Below are 22,243 nucleotides of genomic sequence, written 5' to 3' on the forward strand. Positions count from 1 at the left end.
CCTATTTAGTTTTGCTTGCCTATTCTCTTCCCTCACAACTATTTATCAGTCTTTTAATCTGAGTGTCATGTTAACGCAAGTATTTCAAGAACCATATAATCAAATATATTTCATCACGTTATACCACTGACAGAAATTTCTGGAATATGATGAACAGTTGCAGAGGACATTTTTCTTATTCTAGGAGCATCATTTACTTGGCTTGCTAAAGATATTGTCACATATAGAAATATAAATTCCAAACATTCTGTCTTCCCCCCTTTTTTCCCCAGCTAAATACACACATAACATAAAAACAACTTCAGCACTGGACATTTCATTGGGGTTAATGACCCTTTCCAGGGTTGTGGAACATTGGGTCCCAGGAGGTTGTTAATTCTCAGAAAAAAACCTGTTCCTCTGCTTTTATTGCTTAAATATATCGTGTGTAGAATTGGTTACTGCCATATCACATAAATACTCAAGAGAAAAAAATAAGGCAAGTTCTCAGCTGAGCAGAAACTGATATGACTCAAACTGACTTTATCTTATGCTAGATGGCAGTTGGATGTTAGCAAGAGTAGCCACTGCTCATCCTTATTTTAATAACAATTTCAGGGTAAAAGACAGCCATTTACTTTTCCTTTATAAAGGGCCTGAAGATGATTTATCTGGGAGAGCATCAGTTGCACTTTTGAATCATAAAACAAATAAAACCTCATAACTTACATATAACTTCTTCTAATTTGTACCTGCCCCAAAATTACATTTTGACCCTTTGAACTGAAAGTAGATCTACAGTTTCAACAAGGCACTGATTAAATTGAGTTATTAGCCCCTCAGTACCAGTGTTTAAAATGAATATACTGACAGACTATTAAGTATAGTGCCTATTAAGAACAAGATCTAAAACATATTATTGGGGTGGGTTTTTTTGTTTGTTTTTAACACATTGTTCTTTTTCTTCTCTTTTAATTTGTAGACATCTTTATCAGTCTCATGTTTTAAAATAAGAAAGTCAGAATTAAACCATTGCATTTAGCATAGCCTGAACTGGGTTTGGTGTTCAACACACAACGTTTAATTAACAGGTGAAGCACAGTAGTAAAATAGACTCTGTCAGGTAGACTCTGACAGTTAAAAAATAACATAATTAAATAGAAACTAATAATAACCACCCCATTAGATTTTCTCTTATGCATTTCTTTTGGAGAGACCATTTTTCTCAGTTTAAATCTAACTGGCTATTAATTTCTTCTTTTTTCTGAGTTGCTTTTGAAATGATAAGGAAAATATTGAGAAAGAGCATCCATGTCTTTGCTGCACAGATCACCAAGTCATTAACACACAGCTCATGGAACAACATGCAGCATTGAAAGAAAGTAGGAGGTCAGCACCATTACACTGTCAAAAGTGCCAAACCCCATTCTTTCCTACATCAAAATTTCTGGCATACCCTATAAAGCTTTTAGCCAGAATTGAAGGTATGGGCAGGAAAAGCAATTTTATCAATTACTTTTTGTCCTTTTAGATTTTGCTATTGTAAGTCCAACTGTGTTTGGCCAGCTTTTGTCCTGTCACGTTTTCATTAGCTTGGATACAAGCTCTTTCTTAAAGTTTTATAAAAAGTGAAGGAGCTGAAGTTAGGTCCTACTGGAAACCAGAATGCCAAGTGAATGGTTACAGTAATTTACTTTCATCTAGGTTAGCATGTTCTATGCTAAACTTTGATCAGTTTGACTGCCTTTTGGACTGCTCATTCACTCACTAGGGAATGATAATAACATATCGACAACCAAGTCAGTCATCTAGATCTGAGCTATCATAATCTTTCAGCAGCTGAGCAACCAACCAGAACCACTTTTCAAAGTGAAGTGGACTGCTCAGGTACACAGCAGAGATGTCTATGAAGGCCCAAGAGCTGGGTATTCCACATAAATTACTATTCCACTCTTCCACAAATCCTTATGAAGGACACTGACGATATTGAACAATGTTAGACCAGCATTAGACCAGTTCTGGTCAACCAAAGTTAGACCAGATAAAGAATCAGTTCTGAAAATGCATAACGGTCAAAAAAAAAAAAAGTCTTTTTCCTGGCGGTCATGAGCTATGCAGCATTATGCCACATATAATCAGGCGTTCATATCCTATCATATGTATGTTCGTATTCTATCAAACAATTGATTACATGCTTAAGTAGTGTGTAACTAGATGGATTTCATGTAAAACCTTAAAGCAGCTTGCGTATGATCTGGGGCATGCCTGGAAGCCTTAGAGACACAAGCTTTTCAGCTGCCCCACATTCTGCTTCTGGGTCCATGTGTGACTTCCTAAACCCCAAGTCTTCCAAGCAGCTAAAGTCCTATTGGGAAACCTAAGCAAGGTTCCCTCCTTCTGCTTCTCCCAACTTCCTCAATCCTATAGACTTTCTGAATGTATCTGACAGATCTGAGGTCCCATCATTCACAACAATAGTTTACTTAATTAGAAACATGGCAGGCCACCTTCCTCACTCTCTGCTAGTTATTTAAACAGTGGCTTAGTGGTTTAATTTCTCACTTAGAGCGCCTGGAATCCTAGGTTCATTTTCATTCTTTGTGTGTAAATACCTAAAAAACTCATTTCTGGAAAAGTGCTCAGGCTACCAAGTGAGGTTTCAGCTTTGGAAAAGGTTCACTGCTTCTCCTTTCGAAGCTGGCACCTCTTTCATTACTAAATTAGATATTTTGGCTAAAGCAAGCCTAGCTGCATAACCTGATGGTTAGATCCTCTTTTCAGGAAAAAGGATGAAGACAATGGTTAGCTGTTCCCAACTCTGTATTTTAAATAACACGAATGAGTGTTCTGGGAAATTTTTTAAGAAAGCTTTCAAGACTTAGAAGATAACTTGAGGAAAAATAAATCACAGATACATCTTGGCTTTCCCCTCTCAAATTTTCATTCTCTGTCTGTATGGAGCCTAGGTACACAATTTTCACTATTTAAGATATACCTTAAGCTTAAGGTGCCATTTTTTCTTAAGTTGAGTTTAAGGTCTTCATTCTACCCCCACCCCCAATATATTCTATACCTGCGAGATGCTACAAGATCTAGGTAATCATGTTGTCTGAGGGATTCTTATCAGGGAGTTGTTTTGGAGATTTTCAGAGGAAGAACTAGTTCATAACCACAGTAAAACAAGGTAGGAAAAAAAGCAGATCTAGTGGAATAGGACTGATCTGTTCCTTATTTTTTCCCTCTGCAAAATGACAGTATCAAAAAACACAGCTCAGGTCAATCCCCAGCAATTCATTCATTTAGACCAACACAGAAAAAATATTACTGGATCTTTATTTTAATTATGGCATTTTTTAAACCTAAATTCTGTTCTGTGAAAATTATTTCTCAGCTTTGCTTTGGTTTAAAAAAAAGCCATATTCTGTAATATTTTTTTCTCAGTAAGTTTATTCTTTTCCTGAGATATTTGCTAATTCCGGGTTTATTGTCATACCCTACAATTATATATGGTCTTATGTATATATAAAACCAGACCCTCCTATAGTACCGTAGTACTATAGAAATGTGCACAGCTATTATTCAGAGAAAAATCTCACTTCTGAAAAGTCACATTTTTAACAAGTGCAATTTCCAAGAAAGTTATGGTTCTGGCTTTTGTTGTAATACTAAAAGGCTTTAATCCTTTTGATGAACTGAATCATGGCATTGGACATAAAATCATAGGTTCTTTCACATATACACAAAGCTTTCCAGACAAGTCCAAAATACACTTTGGCAGTCTCTAATAACAACAAAGGAAAATGTTACTCAGCAATGACAGATATTTCTGACCCAAAGAAGACTCTCAGCTTTTTCGTTTTCTTGCGGTGTTACTGTTTTTGCTAGTATTCTTTCCTCAGCAATATTTTCCAGTCTTTATTAAACAATCTAATCCTCTTTGGCAAGTTGCCTAAGTAAAAGTAATCTTTAGTGCAAACATGAAAAGGAGCTTTTCTATAGCTACCCTTTGCCTTTCTGCAGAGGAGAATAAATGTAATGATGTACATTGTCTATCTAGCTCATATGACTAGTGACAGAAGCATTCATTCCAAGCACATTTCTATTTTAGCCACTTATTTGCACCCCGTTAGTGCATGAAGAGCAATATTTCTGTGGAGGTACGGTGACATCAAGTGGCTAGCTAAATGATCCCTGCAAATATAATAATATCGATATATACTCTAGATGTTGGAGTAGAAGCCAATATAGGGAACTACCAACAGGTAATATTAAGAATATATTACCTTTTTGATATATTAGTGAACTTCCAGTTCCATACGATGGATTAAAATCTAAATTTTAGATATATCATTAGGCTATGTATCATTAAATGCCATTAATGAAAAACCAAACCATCATATTTCATTCTTGAGGTAGAGTTCAAATACAAGGGACTGACACTGAGGTGAAAAAGAGTGCTCAATAACAAATCATCTGAACTACACTCTTTTACCTTGTGCTAAAATGTATCTGGGTTATTCAGTCAGCTTCTGTGCCCTCATTAGGAAAATGCAGAGTGTGATAATTATCTTTGGATAGGATTTTTGTGATTGAGGTAAGAAGTTAATATGTACAACTTTAATTGCACGTTCTGGTTCAATGACAACACAGCCTTATAAAAAGTAACAAATAAAGTTCAATTTGTTCAAATAAAGTTCAACTTGTTCTATAGTAGGCTTTCTTTAAAATCCTCTGTTGTCAAAATGTACGCTTCCAACCCTTTCCAGACTATGACTGGTTCATGAGTATGAAGGTATACATTTTAAGAGTCTCCAGTGAGCACATTTTCTTCACCAGCTTGTTTTTCACTCATTTACTTAATGACTCCTGCATCACCTCTCCTACAGTCAGATCTTTCTTCTGTCTACTACCTCCAGCCCCTCAAAACCAGTGCAATGATTTTGATCACTCACCATCCTCCTTCAATGTCACACCAGATTTTCCTGCTTTGAGGCTTGCTTGAGCCCACTCATTTGGATGGCCTCCAAAAGAGATTAGCTGGGGAATCTCAATATGTAATCAATAAAAGATAAGATTTCTCTGGACTAAAGAGGAACTGCAGAATCCAGACACATTGGAATATTACCAAAATGGTAGCTGAGAAGCACAGAGGGAATATTAGAAGGAGTTTGTTTGAATTTGTATGCACTGATACAAAAATTACAAGTTAATTTACAGTTTAACACAGGGGCAGTATAATACAGTGGCTGTATAATACTGACCTAACTCATAGAAAAGATGTCAGCTCCTTTCTTCAGTTTGATGAAAGTCTTTAACATTGAACACCTTACTTGACTAATCCACGTTTGTCTATATATTCTAATGATTCCACCTTTGTGGGTTAATCATATTTACCTGAAAGGTTTTATATAGAGAGAGTTGTTCTTGTTGTTCTCGTTGTCGTGTGATTTTCAGAATACAAATTATTAGCTCTGGTGCACCAAGACTTATTTGCAAGTTTAAGATGCAAATACAATTTTAGTAAATAAAGAAAAATTCTGACATGAACTCTATATTCTCTAGTGGGCACTCTCATAAAAATATTATGTATGAGAAGCAATATGGGACAAAAATCACATGGCTGTATTGCTTTGGAAGATATACAAAATAAAAAGCATTAATCAGTCTGCTCAGAGGACTATTTAAACCAGAAATCCCATTAAGTGCTTAAATTGATTTACTCTTCCCTCCCCCAAAATAATAAAATAAAATTCCTCAAGTGTCTATTAAATCAGACAATAAATAAAGGTAGGTAGGTAAAATCCTTGGGGAAAGGAGGGACCTTAAGGCCATCTGATTCATATTTCATACATCTTCCATTTCTCCATTTTTATTTCATCCTTGTGGAAATTCATACATACACAATGTCATAAGCTAGTGTTGGTTGAGATTCAATTTATTTTACAAAAAAAAAAAAAAAAGAAAACAATTAATGCGAACTGAGGCCAAAGTAGTCTAGTGAAATAATGTTTTTTTCATTTATATTCACTGCCATGTCTCTCCACTGAAGTTCATACATTTTCCCTGAAAGGTAATTCATTTCAATTTAAATCAATACAGTATCTTTGAACTAATGCCTTCCAGAGTTGCCATGTTTGAACAAACAGTGGTATATTTGTGGAAATTACAAATTTTATTGGTAATTGCAGCAAAAAAAGGTGCTCAGGAAAAACTTTTGCTTCTAAACAATAGAGAACATGGACACAAATAATCCAGATTTTGTTTTGCTTTGATTTGATTTCTTGTTCAGGGGTTTTAAGGGCTTTGACATAGAGGATGGAAAGAAAAAGCTATTTATATAACTATACACAACTGGGTATAATTTTTACCTAAAAAATGAAACAATGCTTTAATGAAAGAAACAACTACTTTTGATTTTTTTTTTTTTTTTGTATATTTCAACATACAGGGGAAGACTGGCCCAGGCTGGTACAGGGAACCTGAAAACCCACGTGGTTTTAAACCTGCACTTCCTAAATGAACACAACCTCTCAGGTAACACTTTATGTGGAATGTAGGGGCATGGGAAAAGCGCAGTTTTAAATTGTCCCTTCTTGTTTAGCACAAGTCAGTAATGGGTACAGTCAAACGAGATGTGGAAGAGCCCTGATTTATAAAGTTATTTTACTGTCATTCTCAAGCTCTTTTTGCAAATAATCTGAGAGAATTTTTCTTTGAGCAGTGTTTTTCAGCCTGAAAATTATCATCTCCTTTGAGGGATCAAAGGGATTATAAAATGCTGGAAAAATTCTGGTCAGTTTCCAATTGCTCAGTTCCTTCACAGGAGCTGAGGAAAGCAGCAACTGCATTTGCTGGCTAAAAATGCTTGCACCAGCCGGGGAGCTGGTAACCACCTTCAGTTGCTGGCAGTACTGGCAGTAGCCCAACCTCTGTATAACAGGGGAAGGAGAGGGTTTGCATTTTTTTTTTTCCCAGATTTGGAGGTCACTAAGTCATCGGGGGAGTGGGATAGATCATAATCCCTTGGATGTACAGGGTAAAAACACCTAGCAGTTATTTAACTTTTTTAGAAGCTTTAATATTCAAAGAGTTTGTCCTGACCAGGAAGCAAAATTGAGAACTTCACTGGTAGAGGTACTTTTTAATTAGAATATGAACTGCAACAGGGATTTAAATTAAGGTTTATTTCATTTTCTTCTTGTCTTTTATGTATTTGCAATTATCTAACAATAATGTATGAGCTATGGGCTGTGTTTGAAACCTCGTCTAGCAAAGCCAAATGCCCCTATGCATAGGTTACTCAGCATTATGTTGCAATTGTTTGTAAATGGGAATTTTCAGGTGTGGACTTAGGGAGGAGACTACTGAAAAAGCAGTTCTGCCCTGCCACGCTGTTTCCTTTCTCCTGCTCCTCTGAAGTGTCACTGACTCTGTCTTGTGATTTATGCTGTGAAACTGCAGAGATGAAGGCCATAATATTCTTTCCCTCATTCATGCTATACTTGCATCATAGCATAGATTTTTATATTTTTATTTTTCCCGCTTAGCCTCAAATGTAGCCCCTTCCTCATACATTGAAAACAAAAGCCTAACCAATAGTATGGTTTAGAGCCCACACTCCATCTTCAGCATGTCAACATCTAGACCTGTTTGAACAGGACTAGTCACTGGAAAAGAAAAACAGTTTTAGTTTATACCTGTGTAATACAATTCAGTCCTGAACAGAAACATCTGAACTAGTTCTAAGTAGCTAGGCTGAGCATCAATAGCTGTAACACGACATTAGCTGTGAAAGTTAATTTATCCTCCATTTCTATACAAAGTTGTGGTACATATTCCTAGTTTTACAGACTCACAGTTGCAGGAAAAATGTGGGTGTGTTATAAAAATGTTACTTGCTTTGGTTCTAGTCTAGCAAGTAAAAAGGAAGACCCTTCAAATTTAGCACATACAGTATGGGGTGGGATTTTCTCTGAATGTTAGTTGTTAGAGACTGGTTTGTTTTTCTCTTGATTTCAAACACCTGAATGTAATACATTTGTTTTAAGACCAGTGGCATATTCAAAGGAATTTGCCCTGCAAACAGTCTAAGCGTGTAAGAGGTACAAGAGTCCATCTGTGGACAAGACAAGAGACCTATACCTGAAGTAATTGCCTTCTATAAGACCAAAAAGAGAAAAGAATATGAAGCTAGTCTTAAAGATCACAGCTTAGTAAGTAGCTCTGTGCAGATTAGATGGCAGTGACATTAACTTTTTCTGAGTTACCTAGGTAAGGGTAAAAGGACTAGAATAAGCATGTGGCCTATGTAACAGTGTGTTCTACCCTCTCTTAGGTGCCTGTTGTTGTACCACATTTCAACGCCAGTATTGTTCAAAATGATGGAATGACCGAACTTTATTTACCTCTGTTGTTTTGAAAGAAGATCACCCAGCCTAATGTTAAGAAGTTAGCTGGTAAGCTTATCAGATACAACAGTCACCCAAAGTCTCAAGTATATGCTTCATCTCTTTTTTTTAATACTGTTATCTTCCTTAACCCATCTTATGGCCATCATCCTTTCCCGAGAGAGAGTGCAGAGGGGTGTTGATGTGAGACATATTTAAGAATTTCACTGGAAGTAATTTTTTTTTTTTCCATTACTCTATTTTTTCCTATCACTCTATCTTTCTGTGTCCAGTTCACTGTATGGATGGGTATTGATCTTTAAATACAATAACTCTAAATCTTTCTGTATGCTTTTGACAGCTGCCTTATTTATTAATTTCACTTTTTTTTAGAAGCCAGGAACACTTAAAACAGTTCTTCCTTGAGATATCATTAAAATATGCTAACTAAGGTAAACGTGTAAGAAAGAATGCCGTGATTTCTAAAGGTTATGATCTATGACAACGCTTCTTAGCTTTAAAGTTAGTTTAATTGAATTAATTGTAGCATTGAAGAAACTAAAGAACAAAGAGAGCTCTGAGCCTGAATGTATTAACGGGAAATATTTGACCTTTTCAATATGTTACATTTTGATTGGCACTCCTTTCTACTGGAGCCCTCTTAATAATAATTTTGTTATTTTTTTCCCCATGAAAAATAAGGTAGGTGTGTCAAAAAGCCAAAGTACAGCTGAGATAATTGGAAAGATCCAAGATGGGAAGTGTGCAGCTATATGCGTATACACTCTTCCATAATTCAGAGGATGTTAGCAATGAGGGTTTAAATTTGTTGGCAAAGCTTTTAGTGAAACAAGAAAGCTAGACCAAGTTAAACCTAATTTGTCATATTAGAATGTTAATTTCAGGCTTATTTTGGTTTGGAGAATCTTAGAGAGGCCTTTCTTCATAATTTTTTTTTCTCAGCTGAAGACTATTTCCTGCGATACATGAGAATACAAAATATTTGCAATGTTATTCAGGTTATTTACAAATAGATCTGTCTGTAATGTGGAAGTACCTTTCAAATTTTTTTCCTTAGGATATTTTTTAACCCTGTAAGGTTTAGTCAATTTTCTCAAAAAATCAGCAGGAATTTCACATCGCAATATTTACCCCAGGATATAAACTTTTCTTTTACCTTCTCCTTTACCTTCATTACTGAATACGTGCTGTTCTTGTTGTCATCTTCCAATTCACTGTGTGCAGCCTGTCCAGCTCCAGGACCCCGCATTTATGTTATTGGTTCCACAGTACCTTGATGGTTTGATGGCCTTGTTCCTCATTGTTATGTCCATTACCTATTGAAAGTTAGGTGAATGGCCCTTCGTCAGCCTAGGAGAGTTACCTGTTTCTCCCTTAGAGTTTATATAGCCTGGCTATGGTCTGAAGATTTCAGGAATGGCTCCCACAGTATGCCATAACTGCTAAGGGAAAAAACCCAGGTGGCAAACTGTCTCTTTAGCCTACGCACTGCTTCTCTCATTTAGCTTTTACTGGAAAACTTTACTGCTAACTTTTTTTTTTTTTCATTTTGCTCTTGTTACACGAAAACAAAATGAAAGCAGGTAATGTGCGAGTTCCTAGTGTTTACTGGTTTATTGAAAATACCCAATTTCCCTTTACATGCAAATCTTCCCTAATCCCTCAGAGGTTAAGAAAGGTATATTTATACACAGCCAATATCTCTTTCCGTAGTACTGCAATTCTGTGCAAAACCAAAAAAGAAATTGTTTTTCTTATACAGATTAAAGCATGCTTGAGGCAAAAGTCTGGGCTTGTTTTCAACTGATGAAGAATTTGTTTGTAAGCTACATAAGCACTATGTTTCTAGGCTGCTGCTGCATCTCTTTAACCTCCCTGTAAATTGTTTAGAACAAAAACCTCAGATTTTCAGCTTAGCTATCTGATAGGTATTTTCCCCATGAGAAGTTAAAAGGTCAGTAAGCTTAATTTATAGATGCTTCATTTCAAATTGTCAAAACATTCACAAAAAGCCTCAAAACATGATTTTGCCTGTATAGGAAGAATAAATATATTGTAAATAACTTTCTAACCTAATTTTAAATTCCTGTCTTCTGGACTTTGGTTTTCTAAGTAGAAAAACACTTCACATTCAGCACATCACCAGATCACTTTAACCTCTTTGAAAATGCATTTCAGGAGCCTTGATGGATCTCTTGCTCAGCAACTGGCCTTGGGAAAGTATACTTTTTATGGTAAGCCGAGTGCCACATGCAGTAATCTGTCAGAAATTGAACAGCAAATGTAATGGAAGGTTGAAACAGATCATTTAGCATTGTGACATTATTTGTGAATTTGGCGCTATGAGAGAGATTTTTGTCATGCATATGGTTGATGTTGATCTGAGGTTATGAACGTGACTGGCAAACTGCCATATCCCTGGTGTCTGAAGAGTTTTGAAGCATAACTTAACCTACGAGCTATCTCTGCCTCTCTCTGCAACCTTTTAAGCCTGGGACTGATAACATCTCCCACATAAGGTACTCCACTGAAGTGAAGCTGAATGGTTGTGATGCCTTTCCAATTGCCTACAAAGCAATTTGGAAGGAATCTAGCTTCACTTTTATTAACCCCAGAGGTCTCTCCATTTGTTTGGCTTTTCCAGTCTGTATCTTCCTTTCACTGTCCAGCTAAATTGACAGAGCACAGAGTCCTGTTCCATATAGCGTGTGTCTTTGTAGGAATCCCTTTAAAAGCTTTAGCACTTAAGAAAAATCAATAGCGCTTATGATGTCTTGCAGGCCTCCCCTCTCCTGCACGCTAAATTCTCTTCAGCTTGCCTTGAATTACTGTTGGAAAAAGAAAGTAAACATTGCATCTTGAAAGCACTCATGTGGCATTGTACTTGAATAACGTTGTCTATCGTTCCTTAATGAATTTAGTGGAACTGTGTTGTTGGTATGTTCAGAAAGAGAAAGAAGAGCTGTGCAAAATGCATTGCAGGCACAGAGCCAGGTATATCTATTGTGTACAAATCCACTATGTTATTTGAAATAAAACGAGCTCATAGAAATAGTCATATTTTAAAGAACACTTTAAATTATAAATGGTCATGAAGATAATAAACTATATTTTTGCCCAAATATACTTCAAACTAAAAAAAACTAAAAAAAAATAACCAGCCATGCAAGATTCACCTGTGATTTATGGCAGGAAAGAAAATGTAGAGATTAAAAAAGGCAGTGAAAAACTGAAGAAAAAAATTACATGACCAAGCTACACTAAGAAAGGTATTTAGCAAACAAAACCACTGAATGCAGAAACAGCTAAGCATCAAACATCTAGTCCCCAAGTGTTATCTAATGGTTCCTAGGCTTGTGGAGAGTTACTTTGACTTGGAAAGGGATTTAGTTTGGACCATGTTCCTCATGACAGGAATTAAAAGCAGAGGAGCCTACATCAGGATGGTGAGTAGGTTTACCTGTTATTTATGGTTCAGAGCCTATTCTTGGTTATCATGCACATCCTTTGAATTTCTATATGGATTATAAACACGGTAATGTTTTTATTAAAACAGAAAATAAGGTGGTCTCTTTTTCAATATTCTCAAATATCCATCACCACAGGAAATGACCCAATTACCTGAGTACGGGCTACTTATGCACCAATAAGGGTTGGGGAATTTCCCATTCTGCAAGTGAAAGTTTTTTCCTTAAAATAAAAATATTAAAGGATTTTTTTTATTCCAGAATGAGATTGCAAGCATATGTATGATTCTGTAGTCTAGTGATTATGACATTTCCTGGAAAGGGACGAGTTTTGGTCATACAACATTTCTGAATGTTTTTAGTCATCCATAATGACTGAACACCCCTTGGAGATGAACCTTTAAGCTGAGCCCACATCCTCTTCCAGAGTTAGCCCTGTACATCATACTGGAGAGATACAATTTCTTAATTAATATTGATTTTCTTTATATATTTATTTTTCTGCTTCATGAGATAGGAATTGTCCTTCCCAAAACAGTTTGGTGCTCAGATCATATTTTGCCAGTATGAATGGAGGAAGGTTTAAAATTCACTGGGCATAAATGCAAGGGTCCTCCAAGATGAGAGCTCTGTCATCACATAGTAGATGAGAGGCCAGTTTGCCTCTGTTCAGTTTTAAATGAAAGCAAATGTATGAGGCCCTATTTTAGTAAAACCACCTGTCAGGGTACATGCATATTCTCAGAGAAGACAAGGAAAGGAAAGCCTATTTTCCTGATCCATATTGGTCTCTTACCTGCAGCATAAAGCACTGGGTGATGTACATGGAGAGTCCTGCTGTGCCCTGTCTGTTCATGCCTGCAGTGCCATTGCACTTTATCAGTCATGCTGCTGCAAGAGGTACTCTGTGCTCCAAATCTAGTCAGTGACATGAAGGAAAAAAAAAAAAAGAAGGAAAAAAAAGAAATAAATAAGTCCTTTAAAACAGATTACAAATATTTACATTGGCTTAAGTGAGAAATTTGAGGAAATGGTCCTCCTTATAGTAGAGAAAAGACATACTGAGCAGACTTCACAAATGAAGAAGCTGTAAAGTGGAGTGACACCTTCAGTTTATTTATCGCTTAAATCTAGCATATTTACTGTCAGACTAAAATATAGGGTGATTTTTCCCCCTGAATCTGCTTCCTGTGGAGCAACATATTTTTTCTCTGGCTCATTCTACTTTTACCATCAATACTGGCAATTTTCACCCTTTCTTAAACACAGAAATGAGTGGTATTTCACAGGTACTCTGCAAAACCAGTAAGTTTTCACTTTTCCCATGCCAACGAATGTAATATGAAGCATGTCCAAGAGAGTTCTGGACCTGTAACTACAAGGACTGTGATCTTTCGCTTTCCAGTCATCTTTTCTGCCTTACAGAGAAGACGACTTTTCTTTGACTTTAGTAGCTTTAGGATCAGGCTCTAGCTCCTTCATATGTTATCTCATTCTTTCCTTAGTAGTATATAAACTGTATGACCCCGGTGTTATTTTCATCTGTTCTGTACTATCTTCCACAGTAAATGTGCCCACACTGTTCTTTTTCTTTGCTGCAATATGCCACACTGGTCTGCAACATTCCTGACCATCTCAGATTCAATTTCAAATCATTTTACAACAGTGCCTTAAAAAAAGCGTCGACTTGTTCTTCTTTATAGAGTTATTTGAATTGTAAGTACTCTAGATAAATCTGCTCTGTGACAGAATATAAACATGCTAACATTTCTGAACCTGTAAGATGAATGTAACCACTCAGCTAGTAGGACAGGACTAGAGAGTAGGGACGGCCTGGCTTTAGTTACTGTTTTTCAATAGCCACAAAGTCACCTAAGTGTTATTCCTGTGACTTAAAAGAACAGAAAAACACCTGATTCTGTTTAGCATGCAAAGCAGCATTTTTGGGGGGAGAATTATACATTAAAATATATATAAAGTGGATTGCAATATCTTAAAGCATAGCTTACTGTGAGCAATGAAGACAGCAAAATCTATCAGCGAGAGACAAATTAATTTCTTTAGATACCAAAATCCCAGTATATGCTTAAAATCTATGCCCCACTGTAGTCATTTGAGTACTTTCTTCTGATATCAAAAAGACCTAGGTCTTCATCCCAGAAGTAAACCTTGTGTGTGTCAAACAAGAGAAGAACAGACACCTCTCAAGTTTTATAACAATTTCATTCTTTATGAACAAACACAGTCTTATTACGTCTAACTCCAGATTTTCAGCATAGTCGTCCTCACCTCAAAAACTCTCATTTTACAAAAGGTGTTAGGAAAGTCTAACTAGTCTCAGGTCAGACTACATAACTGAAGGAAAAAAAATCTTGCTCTTCCTGTGTATCATCACATTATATTTATGTCATCCAAACATGTTTATTTTTTTGATCCTTCTTTCATGGTCAGTATTTTAGGGACTACTGTAAGGAAAAGATTTCTTCAAAATTCATCTTCTTCATGTACAAGAATCATAACCGCATTGTCTGTGTGCCATGAAAAGATATTTTTATGATATATGGATAAAGTTCTCTCCAGATAATAAACTATTCATCCCTCTTGAAACAGCTTCTCCTAATTAAGTTTAAATCAAAATATGAAATAGGTTTGTTTTACTCAGATTGATACCCAGTATCTATATCAACACACAATTTAAAATGATGGGTAGTCTTTGTTTAGGGGAAACTGAAGTATATAGCTGAGGTATATCAGCAAAGCTGTTAGAGGATAATTCACCAGTGCCCAGTGATATCAACACATCTTTCATGGTTTGCGAGAATAATAGAGGAAAAAATAATAAGAAGTCAGAAAAACAAGAAAAAGCTGCCTATTCATATGTAACATCCGTTTCTCTGTTTTTATCGGATTCAGTGCATACATTGGTTAAGGTCAATGACTGTCAGTTTAAATTTTGTGCAAACTGGAAAACTGATTTTAAAAAAAAGATTACTTTAAAATCTGACAGGCAGACAGTAGGCAACCTAATGCATCACTGGAGAACATCACAAATCGTGACACGAGATTGCGTGAAGGGTTAAGCCCTGTATCATTTCCCTTCATGTTGTGGTATAACAAAAACAATTTACAAAAATACCTCTCAGTCATTTTAGTGGTACTGGAACAAGCTGGTCTGCATCTTTTCCAAAATAGATGATGTGAATTCTCAAAAAGGCTTTTCAGAAGGTTGTTATATATATATTTATATACTGTACTGCAGGAATGTCAACTTATCTCTCGGTGACGGACAGTGCGTTTCCTTTACAAATGCTTAGGTTAAATGGAAGTTATTAACCTTTATTCATCCACAAATCTTCTAATCGGATCAAAGACTGACCAAAAAACTGACCCAAAGACAACCAAAACAGAATCAGGAAAAGCTCCAAACAAACACAAAACAGACAGGGCAACGAAATCCATTGGGAAAACCTTGTTTGTCATCATCTGCCACTGTTCTGCCCACTCTGATGGGTAATCATTTTGCACAGTTTCTCCAGATATCTTTTACCCTGTGGGAGAGATGACAGTGCTTTTCATCCAGCCTCCAAACTAGGAAAAATCGTGGTCAAATATTCACAACTGCCAACTTCAAAGCAATTTTTCCATGGCAACCATACCTCAAAAGCCTGGAGTTGCAGAACTTGCCAATTAGCAACTCCAAAGGGGGCCATTAGCTCCTTCAAAAACATAGCGGACACTGTTTTTAATCACCGGTTGTTTTCAGCCTTACAGCCAACACTACGCAAACACTAACCATGCAAGTGTAAGGCTGACTACTTAGCAGTTGATGATGCATGAAAAGAACAACACATATCAAGCTCCATTTTTTAATAAAGAAGAATTATCCTCAGTAAATCATCACTCCTAATTTATTGTTGTTTAATTAAAGCGAGTCATATTTTCTCATTATTGCCAATTGTAAACCATGCATAACAGCCACAAAATTTGCTTTCAGTAGGAGTCCTCTGTTATACTGCTGCTTGGGAATGAACAAGTACCATAAAACAAGGAGTATCCGCATAAATATGGACATAACTGTCTAAGGCTTCTGTTCATAAAGAGAAGACAGACTGGAGAAAATAAACAACACAAGAAATAGAAAATACAGAAATTAAGGACACTAGCTTCTTAGCTTGCAAAATCTTTCTGACTCCTTTGAAGTCTACGGAAAATTATGTCATTATTAACCATGAGGCCTAGATCTATATTTAGTTAAGATTTTCCAATACATATAAAGGAAAAACCAAACTTTTGTGATAATAAAATGCCCCCTATATTTTTACCTGCTATTTTAATGTCAATATTTCGTTATTCACATAAATGATGTGCCATGTCCTTTAGAGGTCACATATATTTCAGCTATAGTAGTAAGAAAAACATGAACTTTACCCATTCATTTAAATAGGATGTCATTTGTGAAGCCCAATTATTCCCGTTACCATTTACACTGTAATGTTGCTAACTAATTTATCACTTACCATCCTGTCATAAAACCCCAGTTACCCAGCCCATCTTGGGTTGCTGGCTATGTTCATGCCACTTTGACATCTGGTGCATTCGAGAGGAATAGCTGTACAAATTTTGAACATGTAACCAACTTGGGGACCTCTCCAAGCAGCAGAGAGGCATTTTCTTTTACATAAAATTGGGATCATTTCGGAAGAAATGAGGCGCACAGGATGTTATGTGAAACCTGCCTGACCTGTCTGAATGCTGATGTGTAAGCTGGCTGCTGCCTGGATGTCCCTCCCAGAGCACACTACATGGCACAGGGCATCGCAGGCTACAATGCTATGCCATGCTGCCATGCTGTTACTGGCCCATGAGCCTATATAAAGCAGCCCAGACTCCTTGTCAGAAGCATGAGAGACACAGGCCACGGCAAGAGGCTATACGCAACCGGGGCCAACTGAGCAAACCCCCAAATCAGAGCATGAGTCTTGACAGATCAGGAGAGCAATGGGAGCAAAATAAGATCACATTTTAGCAATTTCTCTCTCACACATATTGCCCACTCTCCAGTAATGGGCCAAACAAAATCATAGCTGTATTTGTCAGGAATGGTGCTACTATACTTATTTTCATTATTCCGATCTCTTAACATGTTCAGTCATCCTGACATACTCTCTGAGGATCAAACCCAAATGTACAATACTTCTTTTATTATCATCTCTAAGTAAGACAGGAAATTTGGGGTTACAAGCATCTCTGAGATGTTATTATGTTTGTGTGTGCTTGTTCACTGTCCACCAAACAAAGCTCATTTTACAATATTAAAATCAGCTGCATGCTTTACAGTCAGGTTTAGCTGTGAAATACCAGTCATTGCTGTAACACACACACACACACACACACACACACACACACACACACACACACTCTAAAAGGAAGCTGATGGAATTTCATCACATTTCAGTTTGATAGATGATGCAATTTTTCTTGTGTATTTCTTACTAGCATTTCACTGCTAGCCTAGCTTCACAAAGGAAGAGATATTATTGCTAGTCCAGACCATGGGGTTCTTTTTAAATACATTTCCTATAAGCAAAGCCTGATGAGGTGCCTTTCCTCTGAAGCTGACATCAGGTGCTGGAGTCAACAGCTATGAGTAGGGAAAGGATGGATATCATAGCAGTACACAGGCTGGAAATTGAATCCTCTAGTCTAGAAAAAAAAAATAATTAAGGGGAAACATTCCTCTGCTACAGATACAGAACATATTTGACTGTTAATTGTCTGATTTTTGCAGTGCCCTGGCTCAACTGCACTTTGTGATAGTACTTTAACAGGGTCCTTGCAGTATAAAAGTAGGATGAAGACTAAGTTAAGGGAAAGGTAAAAATTGCCTCAAAAAGGCTTCTCCTTAAATGAAGTTCCTAACTCATGTAAGCCAGTCATTCTGACAAAAGATTAAAGAAATGGTCAATAAAAGAGAAAAAATAGATCAAATACTTTTTTCTCCTCACTTCTTTCTCCTCATATTTGGTTTTCTTTCTATGTTCTTTCTTCGAAAGAGCATGTTAAAAAAAGACACAGTAATGAAATTTTTAAACAAACAAAATACTCTCATCTTCAGTTTGATGTGTACAAGATGTTTTTAAACGTACCAGTCACCAAACAAAACCAAAACCAAAACCAAAACCTACCCTAAAACTAACTCCCTGCAAAACAACAAAGCCTGGTTGGTTGGTTGGTTGGTTGGTTGGTTGGTTGGTTGGTTGGTTGGTTGGTTTGTTTTTCTCAGCACTGCGTGAAAATCCACAGCAAAATTATTTTCCCAAAGATACGCTGCTTACGTAACCAGTGATAGTTATGGATGCCTTCATGGTCCAGTTCTGTGTTGTCTTTATAGAGCCATTTTATACATTTTGTTGCTTCTCTTCTGCTGTGGGTATCCTTCATATCCCATGGGAGCACTGGGAAAATGAGTCCTGAGTAACTGTGCACCACCTACCACACAGACTACCAATAGTTAGGTGGATAAAAAAACCCTCTACCCCACCACTATCCTCTGGTGATAACAGTTCAGCTCCAGACCCAACCTCACCTTCCCTCTGTATGATACAGTAGAAAAGAAGAAAGATGAAACATATTCTGAGAGTGGTAATTTTGCCAAAAATACACACCTCCCCCTTAAAAAAAAAAGAAAAAAAAAGTTATATCAGAACTACTAACAGATGTATGCCTTCTTCAGCTGTTCTTAGGAAACCAGCTCCTGCCTTGAAACTCTTTGTCAATGCTTCCATGAGGCTGAACTTTGACTAACACATCCTAACAAATTCCAGGTGATTTTCCATGAAATGTTTAAGTATCTACTGGAATAGGACTAACAGTTGAGTGTCTTAAGTATCTCAAAGGAATGACCTAGGTCCAATCTCACACTTCTTGTGCTTCCTTTCACAATGTCTGTTCAAGTAATTTGTGCCAATGACCAGTTTCCCCCAGTAACATGGGAGCACACCCTGTCTGGTGGGTAGGACATGCATCTACAGTCTGGTCCCAAATGAACCAGTTATCTGTTATTCACATAGCCCTTGGTAGAGGTAAGTGAAACCCACTGGAAACCTCTCACATGGACTTTCCATCATCACACTCATTTCTCTCTCTAGAGAATTTTAACTTGATACCTGTGGTATGATATTATACAACATTACTGCTTAAAATCTATCACCACTAGTTCTTTGAAAAGGAAACTAAACAGAAATGAAATTAGCATGGTCCTATGCTGTATTTGTACTCAGTAATTCCAAGACAAATGCATCCCAACACTCAACAGGGGCATGTACTACCACTGTAGTCCCAGTACATAGGTAGCTATCATCTCCTGCCTCCACAGTATTCTGTTTTCCCGTTTTCCCATTTCTAGCGAATGCATGCATGTGTGTTATATTTAGCAGTGTGCTGACTTCTTTTCTACTTGTGCCCTTACACCTTATTTCTTTTAACATCTGCTTCATTTATAGCATAACTTTACAGCAGATATATCGAGCCAAATATTTCTAAACAATTCTCATCACTCATGTGAATTCCTTCACCATGAATCAATATCAGAATCAATTCCAGGCCATTTTAAGCTCCCTCACATCCTTTTACTTCTCGTCAGACACGGTGCCAATAATTCTATTAACCTTCTTGCAAAAGCCATATGAATTCACTATCATGTTCAGCACATCTTGCACCAAAAATCTGAATTTCAGTTACCTTGTGGGGCAGAAATACGCTCTCTAGGGACACTGCAACACATCAGAGTTAAGACATCAACATATTTCCTGTAGCTGTATCCTTGACCTGTTGTCTCCCAGTACAGGTTTTATTATTTTTTTCCTTTGTTGCTTCTTTCTCCAGTTTCTGCCATGCTCATTTACTGAGTCACGCTGCAAAGCTAGTGTAATCAAAACCGTCCATAGGACTCTTCTAGAAGATCCCAAAAACTGAGGATCAAAAGCACTTTCCAAGTCATGTTCCCATCACTGGAGTTGAGAGCATACGGCTACCGTGTTGTTCAGTCTCTTGGAGTGAGGAAAGATGGATTAAGTCTCTTCGGATAGTTAAGGGCTCACAGGCTCCAGCTTACCATGGAGAGGGGTTGCACAGTGTGCAGTGAAGTCACACCTTCCTTCTTCAGCATCCTTATTGCCTTAAAAGGGACTTTTAGGCTGAGGACCACAGCTCTAAGCTACCCATTTCTTCTGTTCCAGTCGTTTAGCACTTCAGACTCAAATTAACTTGTATCGCTTCCAAGGATTTAGTTGAGTTCATTCTTGCATTCAGAATGCTCTGAAATTTTTCCTGAAAGCTTTCTCTCTGTGTTCCTTCTCCTCCCTTCCCTCAAAATTCTAGTCTTTTATTCCAGCTCCATGCCTTCATTCTTTTCACAAAACATATGCAGGCCTCTTGATTGTGAATTGTCTGTCACTCAGTTCCTTTTTCCCTAAAATCATGCATTCGCAAAGCTCTTCTTTCATAAAATCACTCTCCATACTAGTGTAGTCTCTTCAACTTCTTTTGGAATGGAAGTCTCTTTTTTTTATTATTGGTTTTATATGTAGTTTTATATTTGGTTTTAATTACATTTTTGTCTTCTCAATGCAGCGCAGTTGTGACTTGTCAGTATTCTTAATCACTGTGTATACATGCATAATCCTGCAGGCACTGACACGTTGGTAACCTACGTTTTTGGACTGTTACTTTTGAAAAAGACAGGTATTTAAATAATTTCTTTTGGTGGTTACCCCCTTTGTTCCTAGCTTTTATGGACTGAGTTACATCTGTAAGCAACGCCAGAGGACTATAGGACACCAGTTGTGGGGTTTGTTTTAAGTGAGTAATGTTTTGTCTCGTTTCTTATCTGTACTACAAATATCTCACCTCTTCAGTGTGATGTACATAAAACTGAAAAATGCATGTAGTGTCAGTAATAATAAACTCAGCTCCTCAGGCTAAAGTGCACCACACGTCCTGCACACCTGTGTGGTACGCTAGTAGAACCCTCCCTAAACTATTCATGCCATTGGTATTAAAGCATAAACTGCATTGTCCTAGCTCTCTAAATTTTTTAAAATACATTTCCTATTTTTTATAACATCACTATCCTTTAGACAACTATTTTACAAAGGCCAGCAGGTGACTCAAAGCTAAAAGTGTTTCTCCTTCATCATATGAGTGTCATACGTGATTCCAGCACTTGTAATTTCACGCACCTTAATGGCACACCTTAAAGCAAAAATTCCATCTTCACTGTGTCAGAGCTCATTATCAACTGGTTTCTGATAGCCTCATACACTGCTACTGTCAATGCTGGTTATTGAAAACATGTCCATTGAACAAAATCAGAAAATCCTACATTAAAATTATGTGCAACTGTGAAAAAATATACTTGTTTCCAAGCAAATGCAGTGAGAGAGATTTACACAGGGCCTGCTTTGACTTTATTAATTAATGGCATTTGTTCATTGTCATCACCCACTGCTAATGGACAAGAAATATATAAACGCATTTCTGATACAGCATATCGTTCCTGTCAGTGACTTTATCATATATATGACAACACCACTACCACGTACATGAGAGTTAATAAACGAAAGCATCACTAAAGCTGCCTAAATTAAAACTGGAAGAAACAGAAACAGGATTTAGATGAACTGAAATATATTTATATGCCCATATTACATGGAAAAGCCAGAGGTAGCTGACTGCAAGAAAATTTGCACGCCAGTAAAATATTATCTAATATTTCTACAGGATTACTGCAGCATTTTGTTGCTGCTTTTTCCATGCCTATTGGTATAATATCCCAAGCATCTGATCATTTCTGAAGTGGAATTTTCACAGATCTACTTCATAAAAATGTCACAAAGGATTTTGCAGAAAATGAAAACTTCATTATATGCCTCGTATCATCTTTGGTAGCAATAGCAGCACTGCATTATTACTATGGATTAGAAGTCTAGATGAAGACAAATTAAACAAACTTGGAGAAAATACAGGCTAGCTTATATTTTTAGATTTATTATTATTCTGTTACTAACCTCCAAATAGCCATGCTGTTTATAGCACCTTGCTTTTCATAGTTTACCCCCTTCCCCCACTAGGATTTCATGGGTGCAAAGGAGAATTACTTTAGCTGCATTGAATCCAGTGTGACTTGTTGAATCTGGGAAGAAGAATCGAGTCTATCGTAGTTGTTCTCCAGAATTCTATCAAATCACAGACTAATGTAGGTTGCAAGGAGCCTCTGGCCATCTTCTGGTCAAATCCTCCCTCATGGTTACAAAGGTCAGGACATGTAGACATTACAGTTTGTGGAAGTGCAACGTGAATCAGACCAGTAAAATGTATTAAACAACTCTG

At 36.9% G+C, this 22,243-nt stretch overlaps 1 long non-coding RNA gene across 9 annotated transcripts in view; it reads left to right on the forward strand.

The window, feature by feature from the left end:
* Positions 1 to 22,243, forward strand: part of LOC135316396 (uncharacterized) — a 93,399-nt gene that overhangs the window by 65,433 nt on the left and 5,723 nt on the right. For 7 of the 9 annotated variants that reach the window (XR_010375747.1, XR_010375754.1, XR_010375752.1 and 4 more), the window contains 4 exons: positions 6,428 to 6,513; positions 8,315 to 8,435; positions 10,566 to 10,621; positions 20,641 to 20,713. This is a non-coding gene — a long non-coding RNA (uncharacterized LOC135316396). Of the gene's footprint in view, positions 1 to 6,427; positions 6,514 to 8,314; positions 8,436 to 10,565; positions 10,622 to 12,656; positions 12,755 to 20,640; positions 20,714 to 22,243 lie in introns of all 9 variants that reach the window. The other 2 variants (XR_010375748.1, XR_010375753.1) reach the window with 2 other exon arrangements.

This window comes from Phalacrocorax carbo, chromosome 1 (genome assembly GCF_963921805.1).
Source record: "Phalacrocorax carbo chromosome 1, bPhaCar2.1, whole genome shotgun sequence".
Classification (NCBI taxonomy): domain Eukaryota; kingdom Metazoa; phylum Chordata; class Aves; order Suliformes; family Phalacrocoracidae; genus Phalacrocorax; species Phalacrocorax carbo.